Source organism: Danio rerio, chromosome 3 (genome assembly GCF_049306965.1).
Source record: "Danio rerio strain Tuebingen ecotype United States chromosome 3, GRCz12tu, whole genome shotgun sequence".
NCBI lineage: Eukaryota > Metazoa > Chordata > Actinopteri > Cypriniformes > Danionidae > Danio > Danio rerio.
Window position 1 is genome coordinate 15,871,147 of NC_133178.1, and position 16,165 is coordinate 15,887,311.

The 16,165-nt window shown below is 35.1% G+C and overlaps 1 protein-coding gene across 10 annotated transcripts in view; it reads left to right on the forward strand.

Moving 5' to 3' along the window:
- Nucleotides 1–16,165, forward strand: part of stat5a (signal transducer and activator of transcription 5a) — a 199,095-nt gene that overhangs the window by 64,576 nt on the left and 118,354 nt on the right. For 2 of the 10 annotated variants that reach the window (XM_073937307.1, XM_073937280.1), the window contains one exon: nucleotides 5,322–5,358. The gene's annotated coding sequence lies outside the window, so the exon portion shown is untranslated. 10 annotated transcript variants of the gene reach the window in all.

A 16,165-nucleotide genomic window follows, 5' to 3' on the forward strand; every position in this document is an offset into this window, starting at 1 on the left:
TTAAAGTGATATATTGTATGGGTTGGTGTTTTATATTATGGCACAAAAACCTTGCAATAAGCTGCCAGTATGTATTCTGTTATTTTACAGACTTTAAATATTTCTCTCTATATTATTTATTTTACAATATTTTATTTCTAATAAAAATTTACTAAAATGTGAATAAAAGTCACTTTGTTAAACTGTAGAGTTGAATTTTCAACATTAAATGTTTACATGCAGAGATCACAAACATGAATATATGGAAAACACTTATGAATTACAAATGTTGGAAACTGTTAATCAACAGATATTTTTTTAAGTGTAAAATGAACGTTAGAGGGCAGCATGACATTATTTGCAAATTATAACACACATACACACACACAAAAAAAATCAGTAAGCAACTTAAAAATGTGTGTGATTTGTATAAGTTTGCCTCACTTGTTAATAGTTGTATATATATACAACTTTTCTAGTGTGGTCAGTTTGCTCAGTAGCTCACCCTGTACGGTGTGATACTTGTGAGACAGAGCACTCAGGTACAAGTCTGGAGAAGCAGGGTTCCACAAAAGAGATAAGAGTAATATAAAATCAAGGTAAAAATGTAGTTTCGGTGCACTTTTCTATTAAGATTGCTCTTAAAAGACTATGGGTTGGGTTTAGGGTAGGGTTTAGTTCAGGGGTTCTCTGATCTGACTTAAAGTAACACATTTCAGATTTGCAAAAATATAAACAGCACCCTCTAGTGGCTGTGTCACCTGAAACATTTAAAGAAACTAACCCAGAGTTGTTGTTTTTGTTTTTTTTTGTGTTTCAATGACTGTTGGTTTTAATTTTTTACTCACAGAATTATGTTGAGTTCCTACTATTTTTGGAAATAAATAAAAAAGCTATTAAAAATTACGATGCCAAAAGAGGTTTGCTAAGAAGCAAAATCTAATGAATTATTTTTGACTCATTTTGTATTGTAACTATTAGCATATGATGCTTCAAATGTTACAGAAGTCCGCATATTTTACTAATAGACCTACAAGTTCTTTTATAAAAAAATGTATATTAATGCTGCCAACTTTCTAAAGTCATATTTACACCCCTGCAAAATGGCCCCAAATCTCAAATCTCTTCAGAACACAGGATCACTCAGTATATCATACTTGTACAAGGAGTTTCAATTATTTGTTAAAATTTTTTGATGATTTAAATTTCTGGAAAAATAGGTAAAAACTGCTCTAAATAGTCATTGTTTTATTGTATTTTATATTATTGTATAATATGGTTTCATAGTAATCACCGTGATGAAATGTTTCCGTCAAATTCAATTGTGTGCATATATAAACCTGCACTGTAAAAAATCCTGGTTGTCTTAAATTTTTAAGCTTAATCAAATTAACCTTATGAGTCAATTGAACTTATATTGTGTTAAACTGACTTAAAACCGTTTGCATAACTTATTACATTGAGTTAGAACTTGGTTAACTTAGTATAATAAGTTACAATGAACTAAAAACATATGCTGTCATGACGAATTGATCTTATAATTTTTTACAGTGTACATATATTGTACCTCGTTTGCCTTTTTCCTTATTATTGGGGGGCATTTTATGTATTTCAGAGATATTTAGGTTTGTGTATATTGTAATTGCACATTGTTTATTAGAGTATTAAAATTTTGCCACCATTAATGTTTAACTTATGTTCAATATTTTGTCACTATTTATGTTTTATGCCTAATTTTGTCTAGCATTCATGTTGAATTTGCATGGAAATCTCTAAAACCAAAAATCGCCCTCATCAGAAGATACTAACAACCTTTCTAATTTTTGCTCAAGTAAGAGTGGTAAAGGAAAAAAAAAAAAGATCTGTCAGGAAGTTATTGGGAAACGCAGGCTTATTTGCATAGTGACTCTTGCCCAAAGGAAATTAGGCAACTGTTGTTCTTGTTTGGCCTAAAGCTGTACTGTTACCCAGTCCCTGTCTGACACTCCTTTCTGATTACACAGCAGCTGAAATGTTATGAAAAGTGCGCCATCTGTATTGGCCTGCCCTATTCTGGGTGTTTATTTTTTACAGGCTATACTTTGACCAAGTCAAACGTGGTTACGCTAATGATGTAACTCGGGTCAAGGTCTAAAAAATTTAGCTTTAAACTATTTTTGATGAGGTTTCTGGAGGAAACTCAAACTCCAGCGCAATAGCAGGTACAAAGAGCGTCTAATGCTTAAAGTACAAATGAAATCAAAACTAGCCATATTGATTTTGTTAGCTCACATTGCTAGTTTTGTGGTGAGCAATTCATCTGTGCATGCCATTAAGGAAAAAACGAATTGTCTAAAAAAAAAAATCTAAAATAAAAATCTGAAAATGCATTTTCTGTTTTTTTTTTTTTCAGTTAAATCGTCAGATTGCATAATTTTGAGGTAGTGGGCGTGGCTAACATACTTAACCACGCCCATATAACTGTCAGTTTTGACAACAAAGGTGTTTACAAACTGGTACAAATAAAGATTTTGGTTCAAATAGCTAATATTACCCTTCATGACAACTGTGAGCGGGGTGAATTTTTTAACTCATCTGTTTCCTTTATATTAGTTATATTAAGTCTGCATAATTAAGGGCGTGGCCACTTGAGTGACAGCAAGGTCTCGCTGGTCGCCGTCACTTCACCTTAGCTGATTCCGGCTGATAAGCCGCTGAGCTCAGCATATACATTGCATTTTTGTTGTGTTTTATGTGGCTTTGCACAGTCAACTGCTTTTTGGAATTATTTCCTACAATTATCAGATGATGTGGCATGCTGTGTGCACTTAATTGTGCTCACAAACCATCCACGTGGCCTCCATTTCTCAGGTGAGTGAAATTATATACGTATATACCATCTCTATAAATGTATTTGTTTTATTTAGGATAAATATTTTTCTTTAGAGCTGTAATGCTCTCCAGAATCCGACAGATAGATTAGCTGTAGGCTCTAGAACAGTCGTCTGAAGTGTAGTCATACAGTTTTATGCCTGGATTTCATAAATAGCCTTGCATTTACTAACACAGACTATATTTGAAGTATTTGGAAGTAATTCTCTTTTTTTTTCTGTAGAAAAGCGTCATAAGAACGATGTTTAGTGGCTCAATGTATTACAACTGTGTTTTTAAAAGGCACTTTCAAGAGTTTACACTTAGATACTGTTTGACAACTTGTTAGCAAGTTAGCAGGTTTGGCATGCTGTCACGGGAGAGAACCCTGAGCTCGGAGATAGTTGAGCCCAGGGCTCCTGCCAGGTCTATTGACCTTATTCTCAAATGCGGAAGTGCGCCTGTTTTCGCGATTGTCTTAGAACTTCCGTTTCAGTCGCCTATGGGAGAAATGACAAGGAATAATAAACGGCAAAAAACGGTAAACTTGCTCTACAAACAAATGTTTGCATGACTATACAGACCAATTAGAATAATACAACAAGGAAATATCAGTTTGCAACATCAAACAGCGAAACGAGCAGTTTTTAATGTCTAAAAATGAATGGAAGTGAATGAGACCGGAAGTCTCGTGCCAAAAAGATTCAAATGGCAGCACCCGCTCATCTGCGGAGAATAAGGTTAATAGAGCATGTGAGGGGAGTACGAGATCAGGTGTTCTCGAAAGCTCCCCTCGGCAAAAGAGGAAAGGAGGAGAAGGGGTGGATGGGGGGTTTATTCGTGAAACGAATTTAAGGGAATAGTTCTTATCTAGGTTACTTATGGTGAGTTTGGATCAATCTGATTGGCTAGGTAATGAGTGTAGATGAGTGGCCAGCTGCAGTCAATCATATCACGTGCTCCTCACGAAATTAGTTTGTGAAACTTCATTTATTGATATAGCAGGTAATGAAGTAGTATGCGTTTCTCTTAAAGAAAATGCTCATGCTCCGCCTCTTTGCCCTTGTTTTGTTATACCTCCGTCGGTGCGATGACGCATAAACAAAATGCCTACGATTCGCCACGCCTACCTGTAGCTAGTACAAGTAAACATGTGGGTGACGTCACGGATGCTACGTCCATATCTTTTACAGTGTATGGTTTTTACGTGGTCTTAAGTTTTGTTCAAGCGTTGTCCAACGTGTTGAACTCCGAAAAAGCATAAATATATTTACTTTCCTTCTAACATTAACAACAGCGTGCTCAATCCAAGAGATTCTGTTGCATGGTTGAGCTCTATTGATTTATTAAATTACAACTTTTTATTAACAACTGTTTATTAAGTTATTGGTTTGATACTAATTAGAACTTGAAGTGGAGATGAGGTCTTAAAATATTTTGAGAAGGTCTTTAAAAAGTCTTAAAAAGGTATTGACATTACCTTTAGGATTCCTGCAAATACCCTGTAATAACTCTCCCTAAACCTATTTCCCGATCTTTCTGAATATAATGCCTACTTTAATATATCCAATCAGCTCGCAGCAGAACAAAAAAGCCACGTCCCCTATTTTCTCGTTCAATAGTCTCTTTCTATAGAAACTGCATCACAATACACAATAGAAAATGGTTGCAGCTTCTGGTTCATGTGGACTTTAAAGTCACATTATTCGGGATGTTGGGGAAGCAAATCTTAACAGTCAGATCTGGTGAACGCATGAAAGTTTTATCATATATGTGGTCATAATTTCCAAGTTTACTCTTCTTTGCACACTAATAGACGCCGAATATTTTAGCAGTCATGTCTGTGGATTACCAAAATCACATCCCACAAACAGTCAAGATGACTCAGTTGATGTCATTGATGTGTGGTTGTAAAGTGCTAGCATTCCTGCGTCACAAATCAACACGGTGACCTTCTCCATATCATCTGAGGAATTTATGAGAATTCACACACAGCCCCAAGGAGAAGTGGGAAGGGGTTTTTAATGGGTGATTTTTGTGTCCGTTAAGGTTTTCACCATTCACTTAAAGAAATAGCTGACCCAGTAATGAAAATTCTGTCATCGTTTACTCAACCTTTACTTATTTCAAACGTTCACTGTAAAAAGTGTAATGACAATATGACAAGACAAAAAAATATTTTTATGTTGCTTTAACTTAATTTAATTAAGTTAATCCAGTTTTAACAACATTTTTTAAGTTATGCAAAGTTTAACCTAATATTTTAGTTTGTTTGAGTTTAGATGACTAATAATGTAAATTTGATTCAACTAAAAAACGTAAGAAAGCATTTTTTTTTACATTGAGCTTCTTCTGTTAAACACAAAAGATATTTTGAAGAAAGCCAAAGATCTGTAACCTTTGAAATCTGTAGTATTTGTTTGCCCTATAATTGAAGTCAATGGTTACAGGTTTCTAACATTCTTCAAAATGTCTTCTTTTATGTTTAACAGAAGAAAGAACCACATGAAGGTTTGAAACCACCTGAAGGTGAGTAAACAGTTTTATTTTTGGGTATAAACTATTTCTTTAATATTTTCAGGAAATTGTGTGCATAAAAAAATGTATTTGTAACCAAAGGAAAATTTGTCAGTCATTGTTGGACAGTGTTAGATAATATAATGCCAAGGTTAACAGTGGAAGATGGTCTGTTTCATCACAGCTTCTGGCACAAATGTAGCCTATAAAAAAACACTGGAACTTATATCAGAGAAAGACAACCGCATTGCACAATAACTGGCCACATTCAAAGTTTTACACAACGTTCTAAACAATGGTTCCTCACAGACTGGATTTATTGTTGGTATTTTTTAACATGTTTATTATGTCATATCAATATGGGCACTTCTCACAGAAACCACACATCTCCTCAGCACATATTCTCATCTTCTCAAGGAAAGCTGTATTCTTAAAGGCACAGTATGTCATTTTTGCCACTAGAGGGTGCATATTCACAACAAACAAAGGTGTAGTTTAAGAATGCAGTGTGGAATCATGGCAGTTATGGTCTTCTTTAAATCTTCATTTAAAAACTCCTGCAGAAATCATGTTGATGGATGAGCTACAGTATTTAACACTTATTGTTATGGTAGTGTGAAACAGAGCAAGACTGAAAGCCATCGGAGCTAAATGAGATGCTGATGCGATTGCTGGTGAAAGATAAGCGTGATGCAGTAAGAAAGCTAATCTGATTTTAAGCAAATCATTTGAATTAATGATCAGTTTGTAAAACAGCTTGCTATGTTTCTAAATGAATCAGCAGTTTTGAATGAATCACTTGAATTTATTTACTTAAACCAGCCAAGATGAAACACGGAAACACACTCTGTAAAATATTCATTCATTCATTCATTCATTCATTCATTCATTCATTCATTTATTCGTTTTTCTTCTGGCTTAGTGTTTGATTTTTTTTGAGGTTAGAGCGTAAGGAACCTCCAACTATTCCAGTATATGTTTTAAGCAGCAGATGCCCTTCCACAACATACAGTAGTACCCAATTATTGTTGCTATATACAACAGTTTTGTCTGGTTTTCAAATCTAATTGGCTGATAGCCGTGCGATATTATGCAATATCAGCACTCGTACAGCCTCCTCACTCTTGTGTTCTACTCCGCCCACACAGAGTGACAGCAGATCAATAAACTCACTACAGTTTGACAAATATTGCTGCTGTTGGACAACATAATGCACTTTTGAGGCTTTTTTTAAGGCAAGAATGTAGTTGTTTAGATTGCAGCTATGCAATTTTATTTATAAGATTTATAATTTTGTAGATACAGCGCATCAGCATCCATCAGCCTGTTATACTGAGCAGAGCAAAGACGGTTGACGTTTTTCATCCACATGATAGCAATAGAGGCTGCATAATAAGCCCTCAGAGGAGGAGAACTCAGCGTATTTTCTAACTACAGCTGATCACATCATTATAAAACTGTAAGTGACTTTGAGTCGATCTCTCTTTTGTATGTTGTAGTGCTGTATTTACACCACAGTAATTGTAGTTTATTGAGTGTGAGATGGGACTCGCATATCAGGAATGTATGTATTTTGTGTTGGCCACTCTTTGTATAACCCTGAGTTACTTATTGGTTGGCCATCTGTTTGTTTCTAATGAGTCTCATGTTTTCATTACTGCAGACTAGTTCAGTAAACAGACAGAAAGAAGAAATGTCTGCATGTGTTTAACGTTTTTCATATCGCAAACACAATAGTAATCTGGTAGTGATTGCGTTGCTTTGGCTTTTTCAGGGTTATTATTCATCACCTTAAAATTTTTAAGGTTCTATCTGACATTTTTTTTTTCTTATTTTCTTTTTTGTTTTATTAAATGACAATTTATTTACACTGTGGGATGTTTTTTATAAGTTGTTTACATTTTAAGACTTTTTATAAAAAAAAAAAACAAATGTTACACATATACTGTTTACTATGGAATGCAAAAACTTTGAAGCTCTGTATCTCAAAGTCATTCAGAATGCAGATAGAACCTTAGAATTCCAAGGTGGCGAATTGTGAAATCCCAATTGCAACAGAGCAATACTGGAAAATCTCGGTAGACTGATGGCATTTCATGCCGTTCAGCATTATAATTTCAAAATGTGAGCAAAATCACCTGTTTTGTCATCACTTTAGACATTACGCTAGAGCAGTGGTTCTCAAACTGTGGTACGCGGGCTTCCTCCTAGTGGTACGCGGAGGAATCGCCAAATAATGAAATGACACTTTTAATCCTTTGATGCGTACTATAACATCTATGTGATCATCATTGGCTGTTTTGTGAAGCTTACGATCACAACGCTGTGCTTAGAATATTTATTTTAGTGCATTGTGTCATAAGCTGCTGAAAATCAGTTTCCGAAGTTTAAGAATTGATTCTGAAGCGTGATTTGACTGACATGAAAACTGGCCAATCACAGTCGACCTTGTCAAGTTTTGCGTGAAACGTAAGGGCGGGAAAAATGTTTTCTGAGTTGCAGAGACAGAAAAAAACAACTTAAAAGCAAATGTTTTGTTGGAATGATGCTTCTCGGATGTTTTCACTATAGAGATGTCTAGCAGAGTAATGAAACTGCGGACATATTTGAACCTTTCAAAGCTTGAAAATATTGTCTAAAAAATGGGTAAAAAGTGTCTCTATGGCCTTAAAGATTATGTGGTAGTTTTGCCAGTGCTATTGAAAAAGATTAATTGAAAAAGATTAATTGTCGACATTACTTCCTTTGTTAGTGCAAATTCCTATACATGTAGCTTTGGGATTTAAGCAATTAAACCATTAAATTAGGTTTCTCGAGATCTTTCTGAGCTCAAACTCCCCTCTCACCTTGCTAACCGGAGGGAGCCCCGGGCTCGAGGATCTTATGAGCTCAGGGCTTTCTCCCGGGACAGCATGCCAAACAAGCTTTATAATCAGTCATCCACTAAGTGTGAACTTTTGAAAGATTCTTTTTAGCTGAAGTCATGGTCTTTGGTATTTCATAAGATGCAAGTCAATGGATACAGCCATTTTAAGAATAAAAAACAAAAACCATTTAGGCAAAACAAGAAAAAATGGTTGTCGTCTAAAGATATATTGAATCCTGTAATGTATCTGTGCACAAAATTAAACATCATACGCAACATTTAGTCCACAGCCTTGACAAAAGGCTTTGAACTTTTAAAATGAATCATAAAAAAATCTGTACTGAAGATAAAATTCACATGCATCTCGTATAATGTGAGGGTGAGTAAATTACATAATTTTTTCAATCTTGCTTCCAGTATTGTTGATCTGTAATCAAATTCACCCTTGCAATCATATTTTTATACATACGTTTCCATTTTTTTTACGCTATGGTAAGGATGTGCAGCATGCAGTCTAAGTTATGTCCTGCTGTGCCTGTGGATTCTCTCGTAGACTGTCATCAGTCAGTGCTGTTGCATTCTGGGTGATTTACAGAGTGACAGACCCTATAATGGATCATGGGTCTCGGCCTGGCTGGATTAAAGTGCGGCTGGTATTTGATGACTTAGCATATGGTGGCAGGCGCTGGCTGCTCCAAAGCAGTAGCTTGATACATAGCCCCATGCTAAAACAGTCTGCATTTTTCCCTGAGACACTTCTGTCAGTTAATTTTGCCGCAAAGTACTTTGCTCTGCCTGTTTAAACACTGAAAAGTAAGAAAAAGAAAAGGAGAAACCAGTGATGGGTTTAAATTAGGATGTTGACATTTTCTGTAATTGAGTGATTTTTGTGAAACTTTGCAGCAAATTGAATTTCAAGCAGAGATGATTAAAGTACAAGTGTGTTGTTCCTTTTTTTGTGTGTGTGCAACTAATTGGAAAAATAGTTACAGTTTTTGTTTTAGCATTCGGCATCTGCTATTGGTCAAGCAGAAAGTCTTGCCCCCAGTCTCACACCATTGGCTGAGCCGATGTTACTCCATTTTGCCCTAGTTTTTTAAATTATTGTGGAAATTGCATTCATTCAGAATGCAGATAGAACCTTAGAATTCCAAGGTGGCGAATTGTGAAATCCCAATTGCAACAGAGCAATACTGGAAAATCTCGGTAGACTGATGGCATTTCATGCCGTTCAGCATTATAATTTCAAAATGTGAGCAAAATCACCTGTTTTGTCATCACTTTAGACATTACGCTAGAGCAGTGGTTCTCAAACTGTGGTACCAGGCTTCCTCCTAGTAGTACGTTGAGGAATCGCCAAATAATGAAATGACACTTTTAATCCTTTGATGCGTACTATAACATCTATGTGATCAGCATTGGCTGTTTTGTGAAGCTTACGATCACAGCGCTGTGCTTAGAATATTTATTGTAGTGCATTGTGTCATAATATTGTGGAAATCAGGCTACAAATGACTTATTTATTATCGTGTCAGCATTTTAAACTATTATAATGTTAACATCTAAAAGGATTGCACAGTGTACACTCTAAAAAAATATCTGTTGATGAACAGTTTACATATTTTGTGATGTGTTTAACCACAGATACAGGGACACTGGAGTGTTTAAAGCTGCGATTCATCAGTGGATCAATCTTATGTAAGCTTATGGACAAACCAGCTGATTGACGTGACTTTAAAATGCTCCAGTGTTCGTGTATCTGTGTTTACACTCAGTAAACAGTTGTGAGTTCGGTGTACTGATGACCTTCATGGCCGATCAGCGCTGTTGAAGAACGTGCTCAGTAGTGCTCAAATGTTAGTGGTGAAATGGACGTTTTTAAAACTTCAGTATCAATTGGTATTCCAGTATCTTTACAACAATACTTTAAACTAATAAAAATGTTCATAAAGGACACTTTAAAAAAAAAACTTTTCAAAGTTAAAAGTTTTTGTGAAAAAGCATAAATAAACTATATAAATACATAAATCTGAATAATTCACGAATATTTTTCCACAATGTAGTTTTGACTACTTAATTTTAAAGAAGCACCAGATCACCTGTGTGAATATAACAAAGTAAACTGGTAAAGCTTGGTACTTCGCATTACTTCTCATTGTGAATAAGTGACTTACATCAGATGAATTTAAATATGGTGCCTTACATGTGTACATTATAATTTATTATTGAACCTTTATGAGTCGCATCAGAATTGACTAATTATTTTCACAGCTAGATCATGGTGACCAAGAAAATTACACACTGTGTTGATAAAAATGTGGATGGCCTAAAACACTAATGCTCTACTGAGAGTGTCTAATTACAGAAACTGCTCTTGTTGTGATGGATTTTTAAAACTGCCTTTATTTTTTTGAGTAAAAATCAGGAAAAAAAAAATAATGACGCAATATGCATTCTCCAAAGTTCAGTCAAATAACTTAACTAGATTATCTATTTAGATGGTCAATTTATATAATTTTATTAGTGCATCAGCAACCTCCATTCACTTAGTGCACTTCTAGTCATCTACTCTACTTACAGTGCAAAAAAGAATTGCACTGTGCTCAGCTATAGCGAGAAATCTTGATTTTTCCCATATAACATATGTGCACATTTTATTACACTTTAAAAAAAAATAGTGGTTGCCTTAAATGTATAAACTGAATCAAATTAACCTTATGAGTCATTTAAACTCATCCATTCATTTTCCTTCAGCTTAGTTCCTTATTCAGGGGTTGCCACAGCAGAATGAACCTCCAACTATTCCGGCATATGCTTTACGCAGCAGATAACCCCTTCCAGCCGCAACACAATACTAGGAAACACCCATACACTCTCTCATTCACACATACTCATACACTACAGCCAAAATTTTGTTCATCCAGTTCACCTATGTTTTTGGAAACCGGAGCACTCGGAGGAAACTCATGCGAACACTGGGAGAACATGCAAACTCCCCACAGAAATGCCAACTGGCCTAGAAGGGACTCAAAACAGCAACCTTCTTGCTGTAAGATGACAGTGCCAGCCGACCCAGCCAATGCTCAAACCAGCGATCTTTTTGCTTTGAGGCGGTCATGCTACCTACTGCGCCACTGTGATGCCTATGTACTGTAAATATTTGTTATTTTCAATTTGTTTTATTTGATCCATATTGTATCCCTCTACTATTTAGCTTATTCTTGGTGTAAAACGTTGTCATTATTGATGAGAATCACAGTTATTATAATTAACTTTAACTAAAACTAGGGTAACACGGTGGCTCAGTGGTTAGCACTGTCACAAGAAGGTCGCTGGTTTGGGTCCCGGCTGGGTCACTTGGCATTTTTGTGTGGAGTTTGCTTGTTCCCCCCAGGTTCGCTTGAGGGTGTAACATGAAATGTAAAACATATGCTGAATAAGTTGGCGGTTCATTCCATTAAGGCAACCCCTGGTGAATAAAGGGACTAAGCCAAAGGAAAACGAATGAATGAATGAATGAATGAATGAATGAATGAATGAATGAATGAATGAATGAATGAATGAATGAATGAATGAATGACTAAAACATAAACTTTTTAGTTACAAACAAAATATTTCTAATTATTATATATTTTTACCTTACAGGGATAGTTCACCCAAAACTGAAAATCATTTACTCACCCTTCACTTGTTCAAAAATTATTCGAGTTTCTTTCTTTTGTTGAACACAAAGAAGGTATTTCGAAGAAATTTTGGAAACCTGTAACCATTGACATCGATAGTTTTGTTTTCCTGGTATGGATGTCAAAGGTTGTAGGGTTTCAGCTTTCTTTAAAATATATTCTTTTGTTCACCAGAAGAAAGAACTCAAACAGGTTTGGAACCACTTGAGGGAGACTAAATAATGAATGAAAGTTCATTTTGAATGAACTATCTCTTTAATACATGTGAACTACAGGAAAAAAATTGTAATCAAAATAATTCTGCTAATAAAACCTACAATAATAATAAAAAAACATACTAAAATGACATGATTGAAATATATACAATTGAAGACAAAATCATTCAACCTCCTATAAATTTAGTTTATTTCTTTTTCAAATGATGTTTAGCTGAGCAAGGTGTTTTTTAAAACCATTTTAAGGTCAATATTATTAGCCCATTTAAGCATATTTTTTTTCGTTTGTCTTCACTGTAAAAAAAGAAATCGGTAAAAACAGGCAGCAGGCCTTACAAAGATATTCTTTTAAATTACAGAATATAACAATTTAACAAAATTACATCTAATATTAACTATACTGTGTCACCTAAAACCAGGGTAATACGGTGGCTCAGTGGTTAATTTATTTTACAGTTTACAGAACACACTATCTTTATACATTGACTTGCATAATTACCCTAATACACATTAGTGACAAACTCTCCCTCATTAGCATAAGACATTCGTTTTTTTAATATGCCACTATGCTGACACATAGGCATTAGTAGCTCCGCCCTGTTTTGTAAAGAGCATTTGAATATAAAGCAACCAAAAAACTTAAATGGCACAATTAGGATCAAAGCCTAAACGGGGCAGTTTCAAAGAATTATAAAACATTATTTGTGTGGTATTTTAAGTTGAAACGTCACATACACACTCTAGGGATGTCAGAGACTTATTTTGGATCTTGTTAAAAGAGATGTAATAGGACCCCTTTAAACAAAATGTAAAGATTTGCTTTCACTCTGTCATGGCAGTCGTCCTGTGATGATGTCAGTCTGATGAAATGGGTGAAACCTGCTTAGCCACGCCCCTCAAACCGTTAGCTTGCTGCAAGTGAAAGATGAGAGGAGCGCACAAATAAACCACACCCCCTACTCAATATTCCATTTCAGTTGATGGCTCTTTCTCGATTCCAAGAACGCAGAGAGCGAACTCATGTTCTTGTGGAGACCGTTCTTGCCAGGATACCTCGGAAAAACAAACTCAGGAGAGCGTGTCCTCTGAGGAATGAGATGCTGCGTAGTTTTTCTAGATGGTCAGATGATCTTCACATATTTTTAACAGAAAGTTATTAAAACATTACAGCATTAATACAATGATTTATTGTTTTTCCTGTTTTTAATAATTATAACATGCACAAAAACCTTACAAATATAAGTTATATTTCTGAACATTAATAATAAACAGGTGCAAGTGCCCTAACTTACCCTAAATTAGTCTAGTGAACCCTAAAATGTTACATTAAGCTAAATACTAGTATCTTGAAAAATATCTAATAAAATATTATTTACTGTCATCATGGCAAAGATGAATAAATTAGTTAATACATATTAGTTATTAAATCTTTTATGTTTAGAAATGTGTTGAAAAAAAATCTCTTTGTTAAACAGAAATTGGGGAAAAATATACAGGAATAATGCAGGGGGGCTAAAAATTGTGACTTCAACTGTATATATATTAAACATAAAAACCTCTATCAAGAAATTGAGTATCATGCATGGTCCTGTGCGCACTGCCTGACCTTCAGCTCATAATCAGCCCAAGTAGCCCGCTGTATTGATCCTCTTATAGTGTTAAACAGTCGTACATCTAGGAATTTGTTTGCGTGACCTGGTCTTTCGCACGGCTCTTCTTTCAGTGGCAGCTGCAGATGCTGTTAGCCGTCAGCAGATGACATGCGCTTGACCTGCCCTGAGCCTTTAACCTGTGTGATCTGTTAACAGGACCAACTCTTACACCTTTCCTCTCCAAGCAGCTCCACGAGAGTCAAGTTACAAGCCGTTAGTCTTTTATTGTGGGTTTAGGTGAATTATGGGTCTCCCCCACCACCTCTCTCTCCCTCTCTCTCATAATGCTGAAACTCTTCAAACTCTAATGTGTGTAAGTCTAAGGCATCTACTACTGGTGTTTCACAAGCGACTCACCTTACTGATGTAATGCTCTTAGATGTAACTTGTAGACAAGCACTGCTAGGTTACTAGGTTAAAACGGTCTGCAGTGCTTAGCACAATGTATTAAAGCCTGTATGGAATTCAAATGCAATGTATTTTTAGCTAGCACATATTGCTAGTCTTAAGCTGTCATCAATTAAAAAAAAACATTTTAGTAATCTTTTAAAGGAACCTGTCTGTGAATATAACCAGCTTTTTAATTGTAAAATCATTAAATAAATATTTATAATCACTTTTGATAAAAACAGTGTGCAGAAACACTTTGACTGGCATTCTCCCTTTGTATGTGTCATCAGTAGGGGTGTAACGGATGGATCATGGTTATGCACAAGCCACTGTTCGGAACATACATGACCTGCGGATTAGGATTTTTACTTGTAGATTAATCCTAAATTTATAACGATCGCAGAGAGATTGTCTCTCGCATCATTCAAATCACATGTATGAAAGCATATAGGCTTTCCTGTAAAATTGAATGATGACAGAAGAAGTTGTGGTAGGTTATTCGGGGTGTGGTGGGTTTCTTAGGTTATTAAAGGTGTTTTCTCTCACTGCTTGTTTAGCCTGCATCAATGCATTCAGTGTGCGCTGCACGATTAATCATTAAAAGATCGAGATCTCAACACCCACGCCACATAAATTATAAATGATGGTGATGTGCATGTGTTTATTAATCCTTTAAATCGCTGCATTCAAATCTGTGTTTGAAAAACACAAAAATCAATAAAAAGATTCAGTCTTTAGTTTTTTGAGTTAGTTTTGAAGTTAGAAACAGTCAAATAACACAGTTAATGTTATAGATAAAACCACTGATGTTTATGGTAAAGATTAAAATCATCAAAAATGAAAGTTGTAGGCAGAAATTACGTTATTTAACCAATAGGTGGCGACGACCAACCATCAAAAATATGCCACTATATAATTCTTCAAAAATGAAACATCTAGAAATGAAACATGAAGTTTTATGAGTAAATAACTAAATCATTTATTGAAAATGAGACTAACAATAAATATGGGTTGTATTTATGGGTTGTTCAAATTACAATGTTCGATTTCTACATTTAGCGTTATCAGAAACAGTAATAACAGTGAATTTTTCACAGTACTGAATATTTTTTTGAAATTACGCATAACGAGCTGTTTTTAAGATCTAAAAATAAATGTAAGTGAATGAGACCGGAAGTCTCGGAGCCAAATAGATTCAAATGGCTGTGCCGGCTCGTACGCAAAGAATAAAGTCAATAGGACCCCTTTAAATAAAATCTAAAGATTTGCTTTCACTCTGGCATGGCAGTATTTCTCTGATGTCAATCTGATGGATTAGGTGAAACCTGCTTAACCTTCTCTGCGTTCATAAAACAATGTATTGTTTTTCTCCTTTTCAATATATATATATATAACATACTCATAAAACCTTACAAATAAACTTTGCACAATACAAATAAAACAGATTTTAGTATGAATTTCAGCAAACCCTTAATATGTTTATGCCTTCATTAAGATTTTCATGGTAATGTTTACTTTCACCGTATCATTTAGCGAAACTCCTGAGATGAAAAAGTCATATCTTTGAACTTTAAAAGTAAATCTAAATAAAATATTGCGCTTCCCACCTCCTTTATTCAGCTGCAATGACTTCTGGGACTTCTCCAGAGAGTTTTGTGCTCAAGTCTGCATCTACACATCCTCAAAATCAAGAACGCATCTGGGAACTTTCATGCGTCCTCCGTTCTTGCGGTCTTGAGTTTTGGAACTGAACTTTGATAGTTTATGATGCCGTTACATAACAACACGAGGACACAAGAGTGCTAAAGAGCACATTTTGAGAAACACCCATAGAAATGTCATCATAATATAATAATAGTCCTCACAATTATTTGCTTCACACAACTTTAAGATAAGTGTTCTCTTGTTAGTTATCATAATTTGAAACAAACACATAAACAATCAATAACTATAGAGTGCAACAGCACAGTCTGGAAGTAAGTCTACTGTATATAGGGAAATTGATTGGCAGTA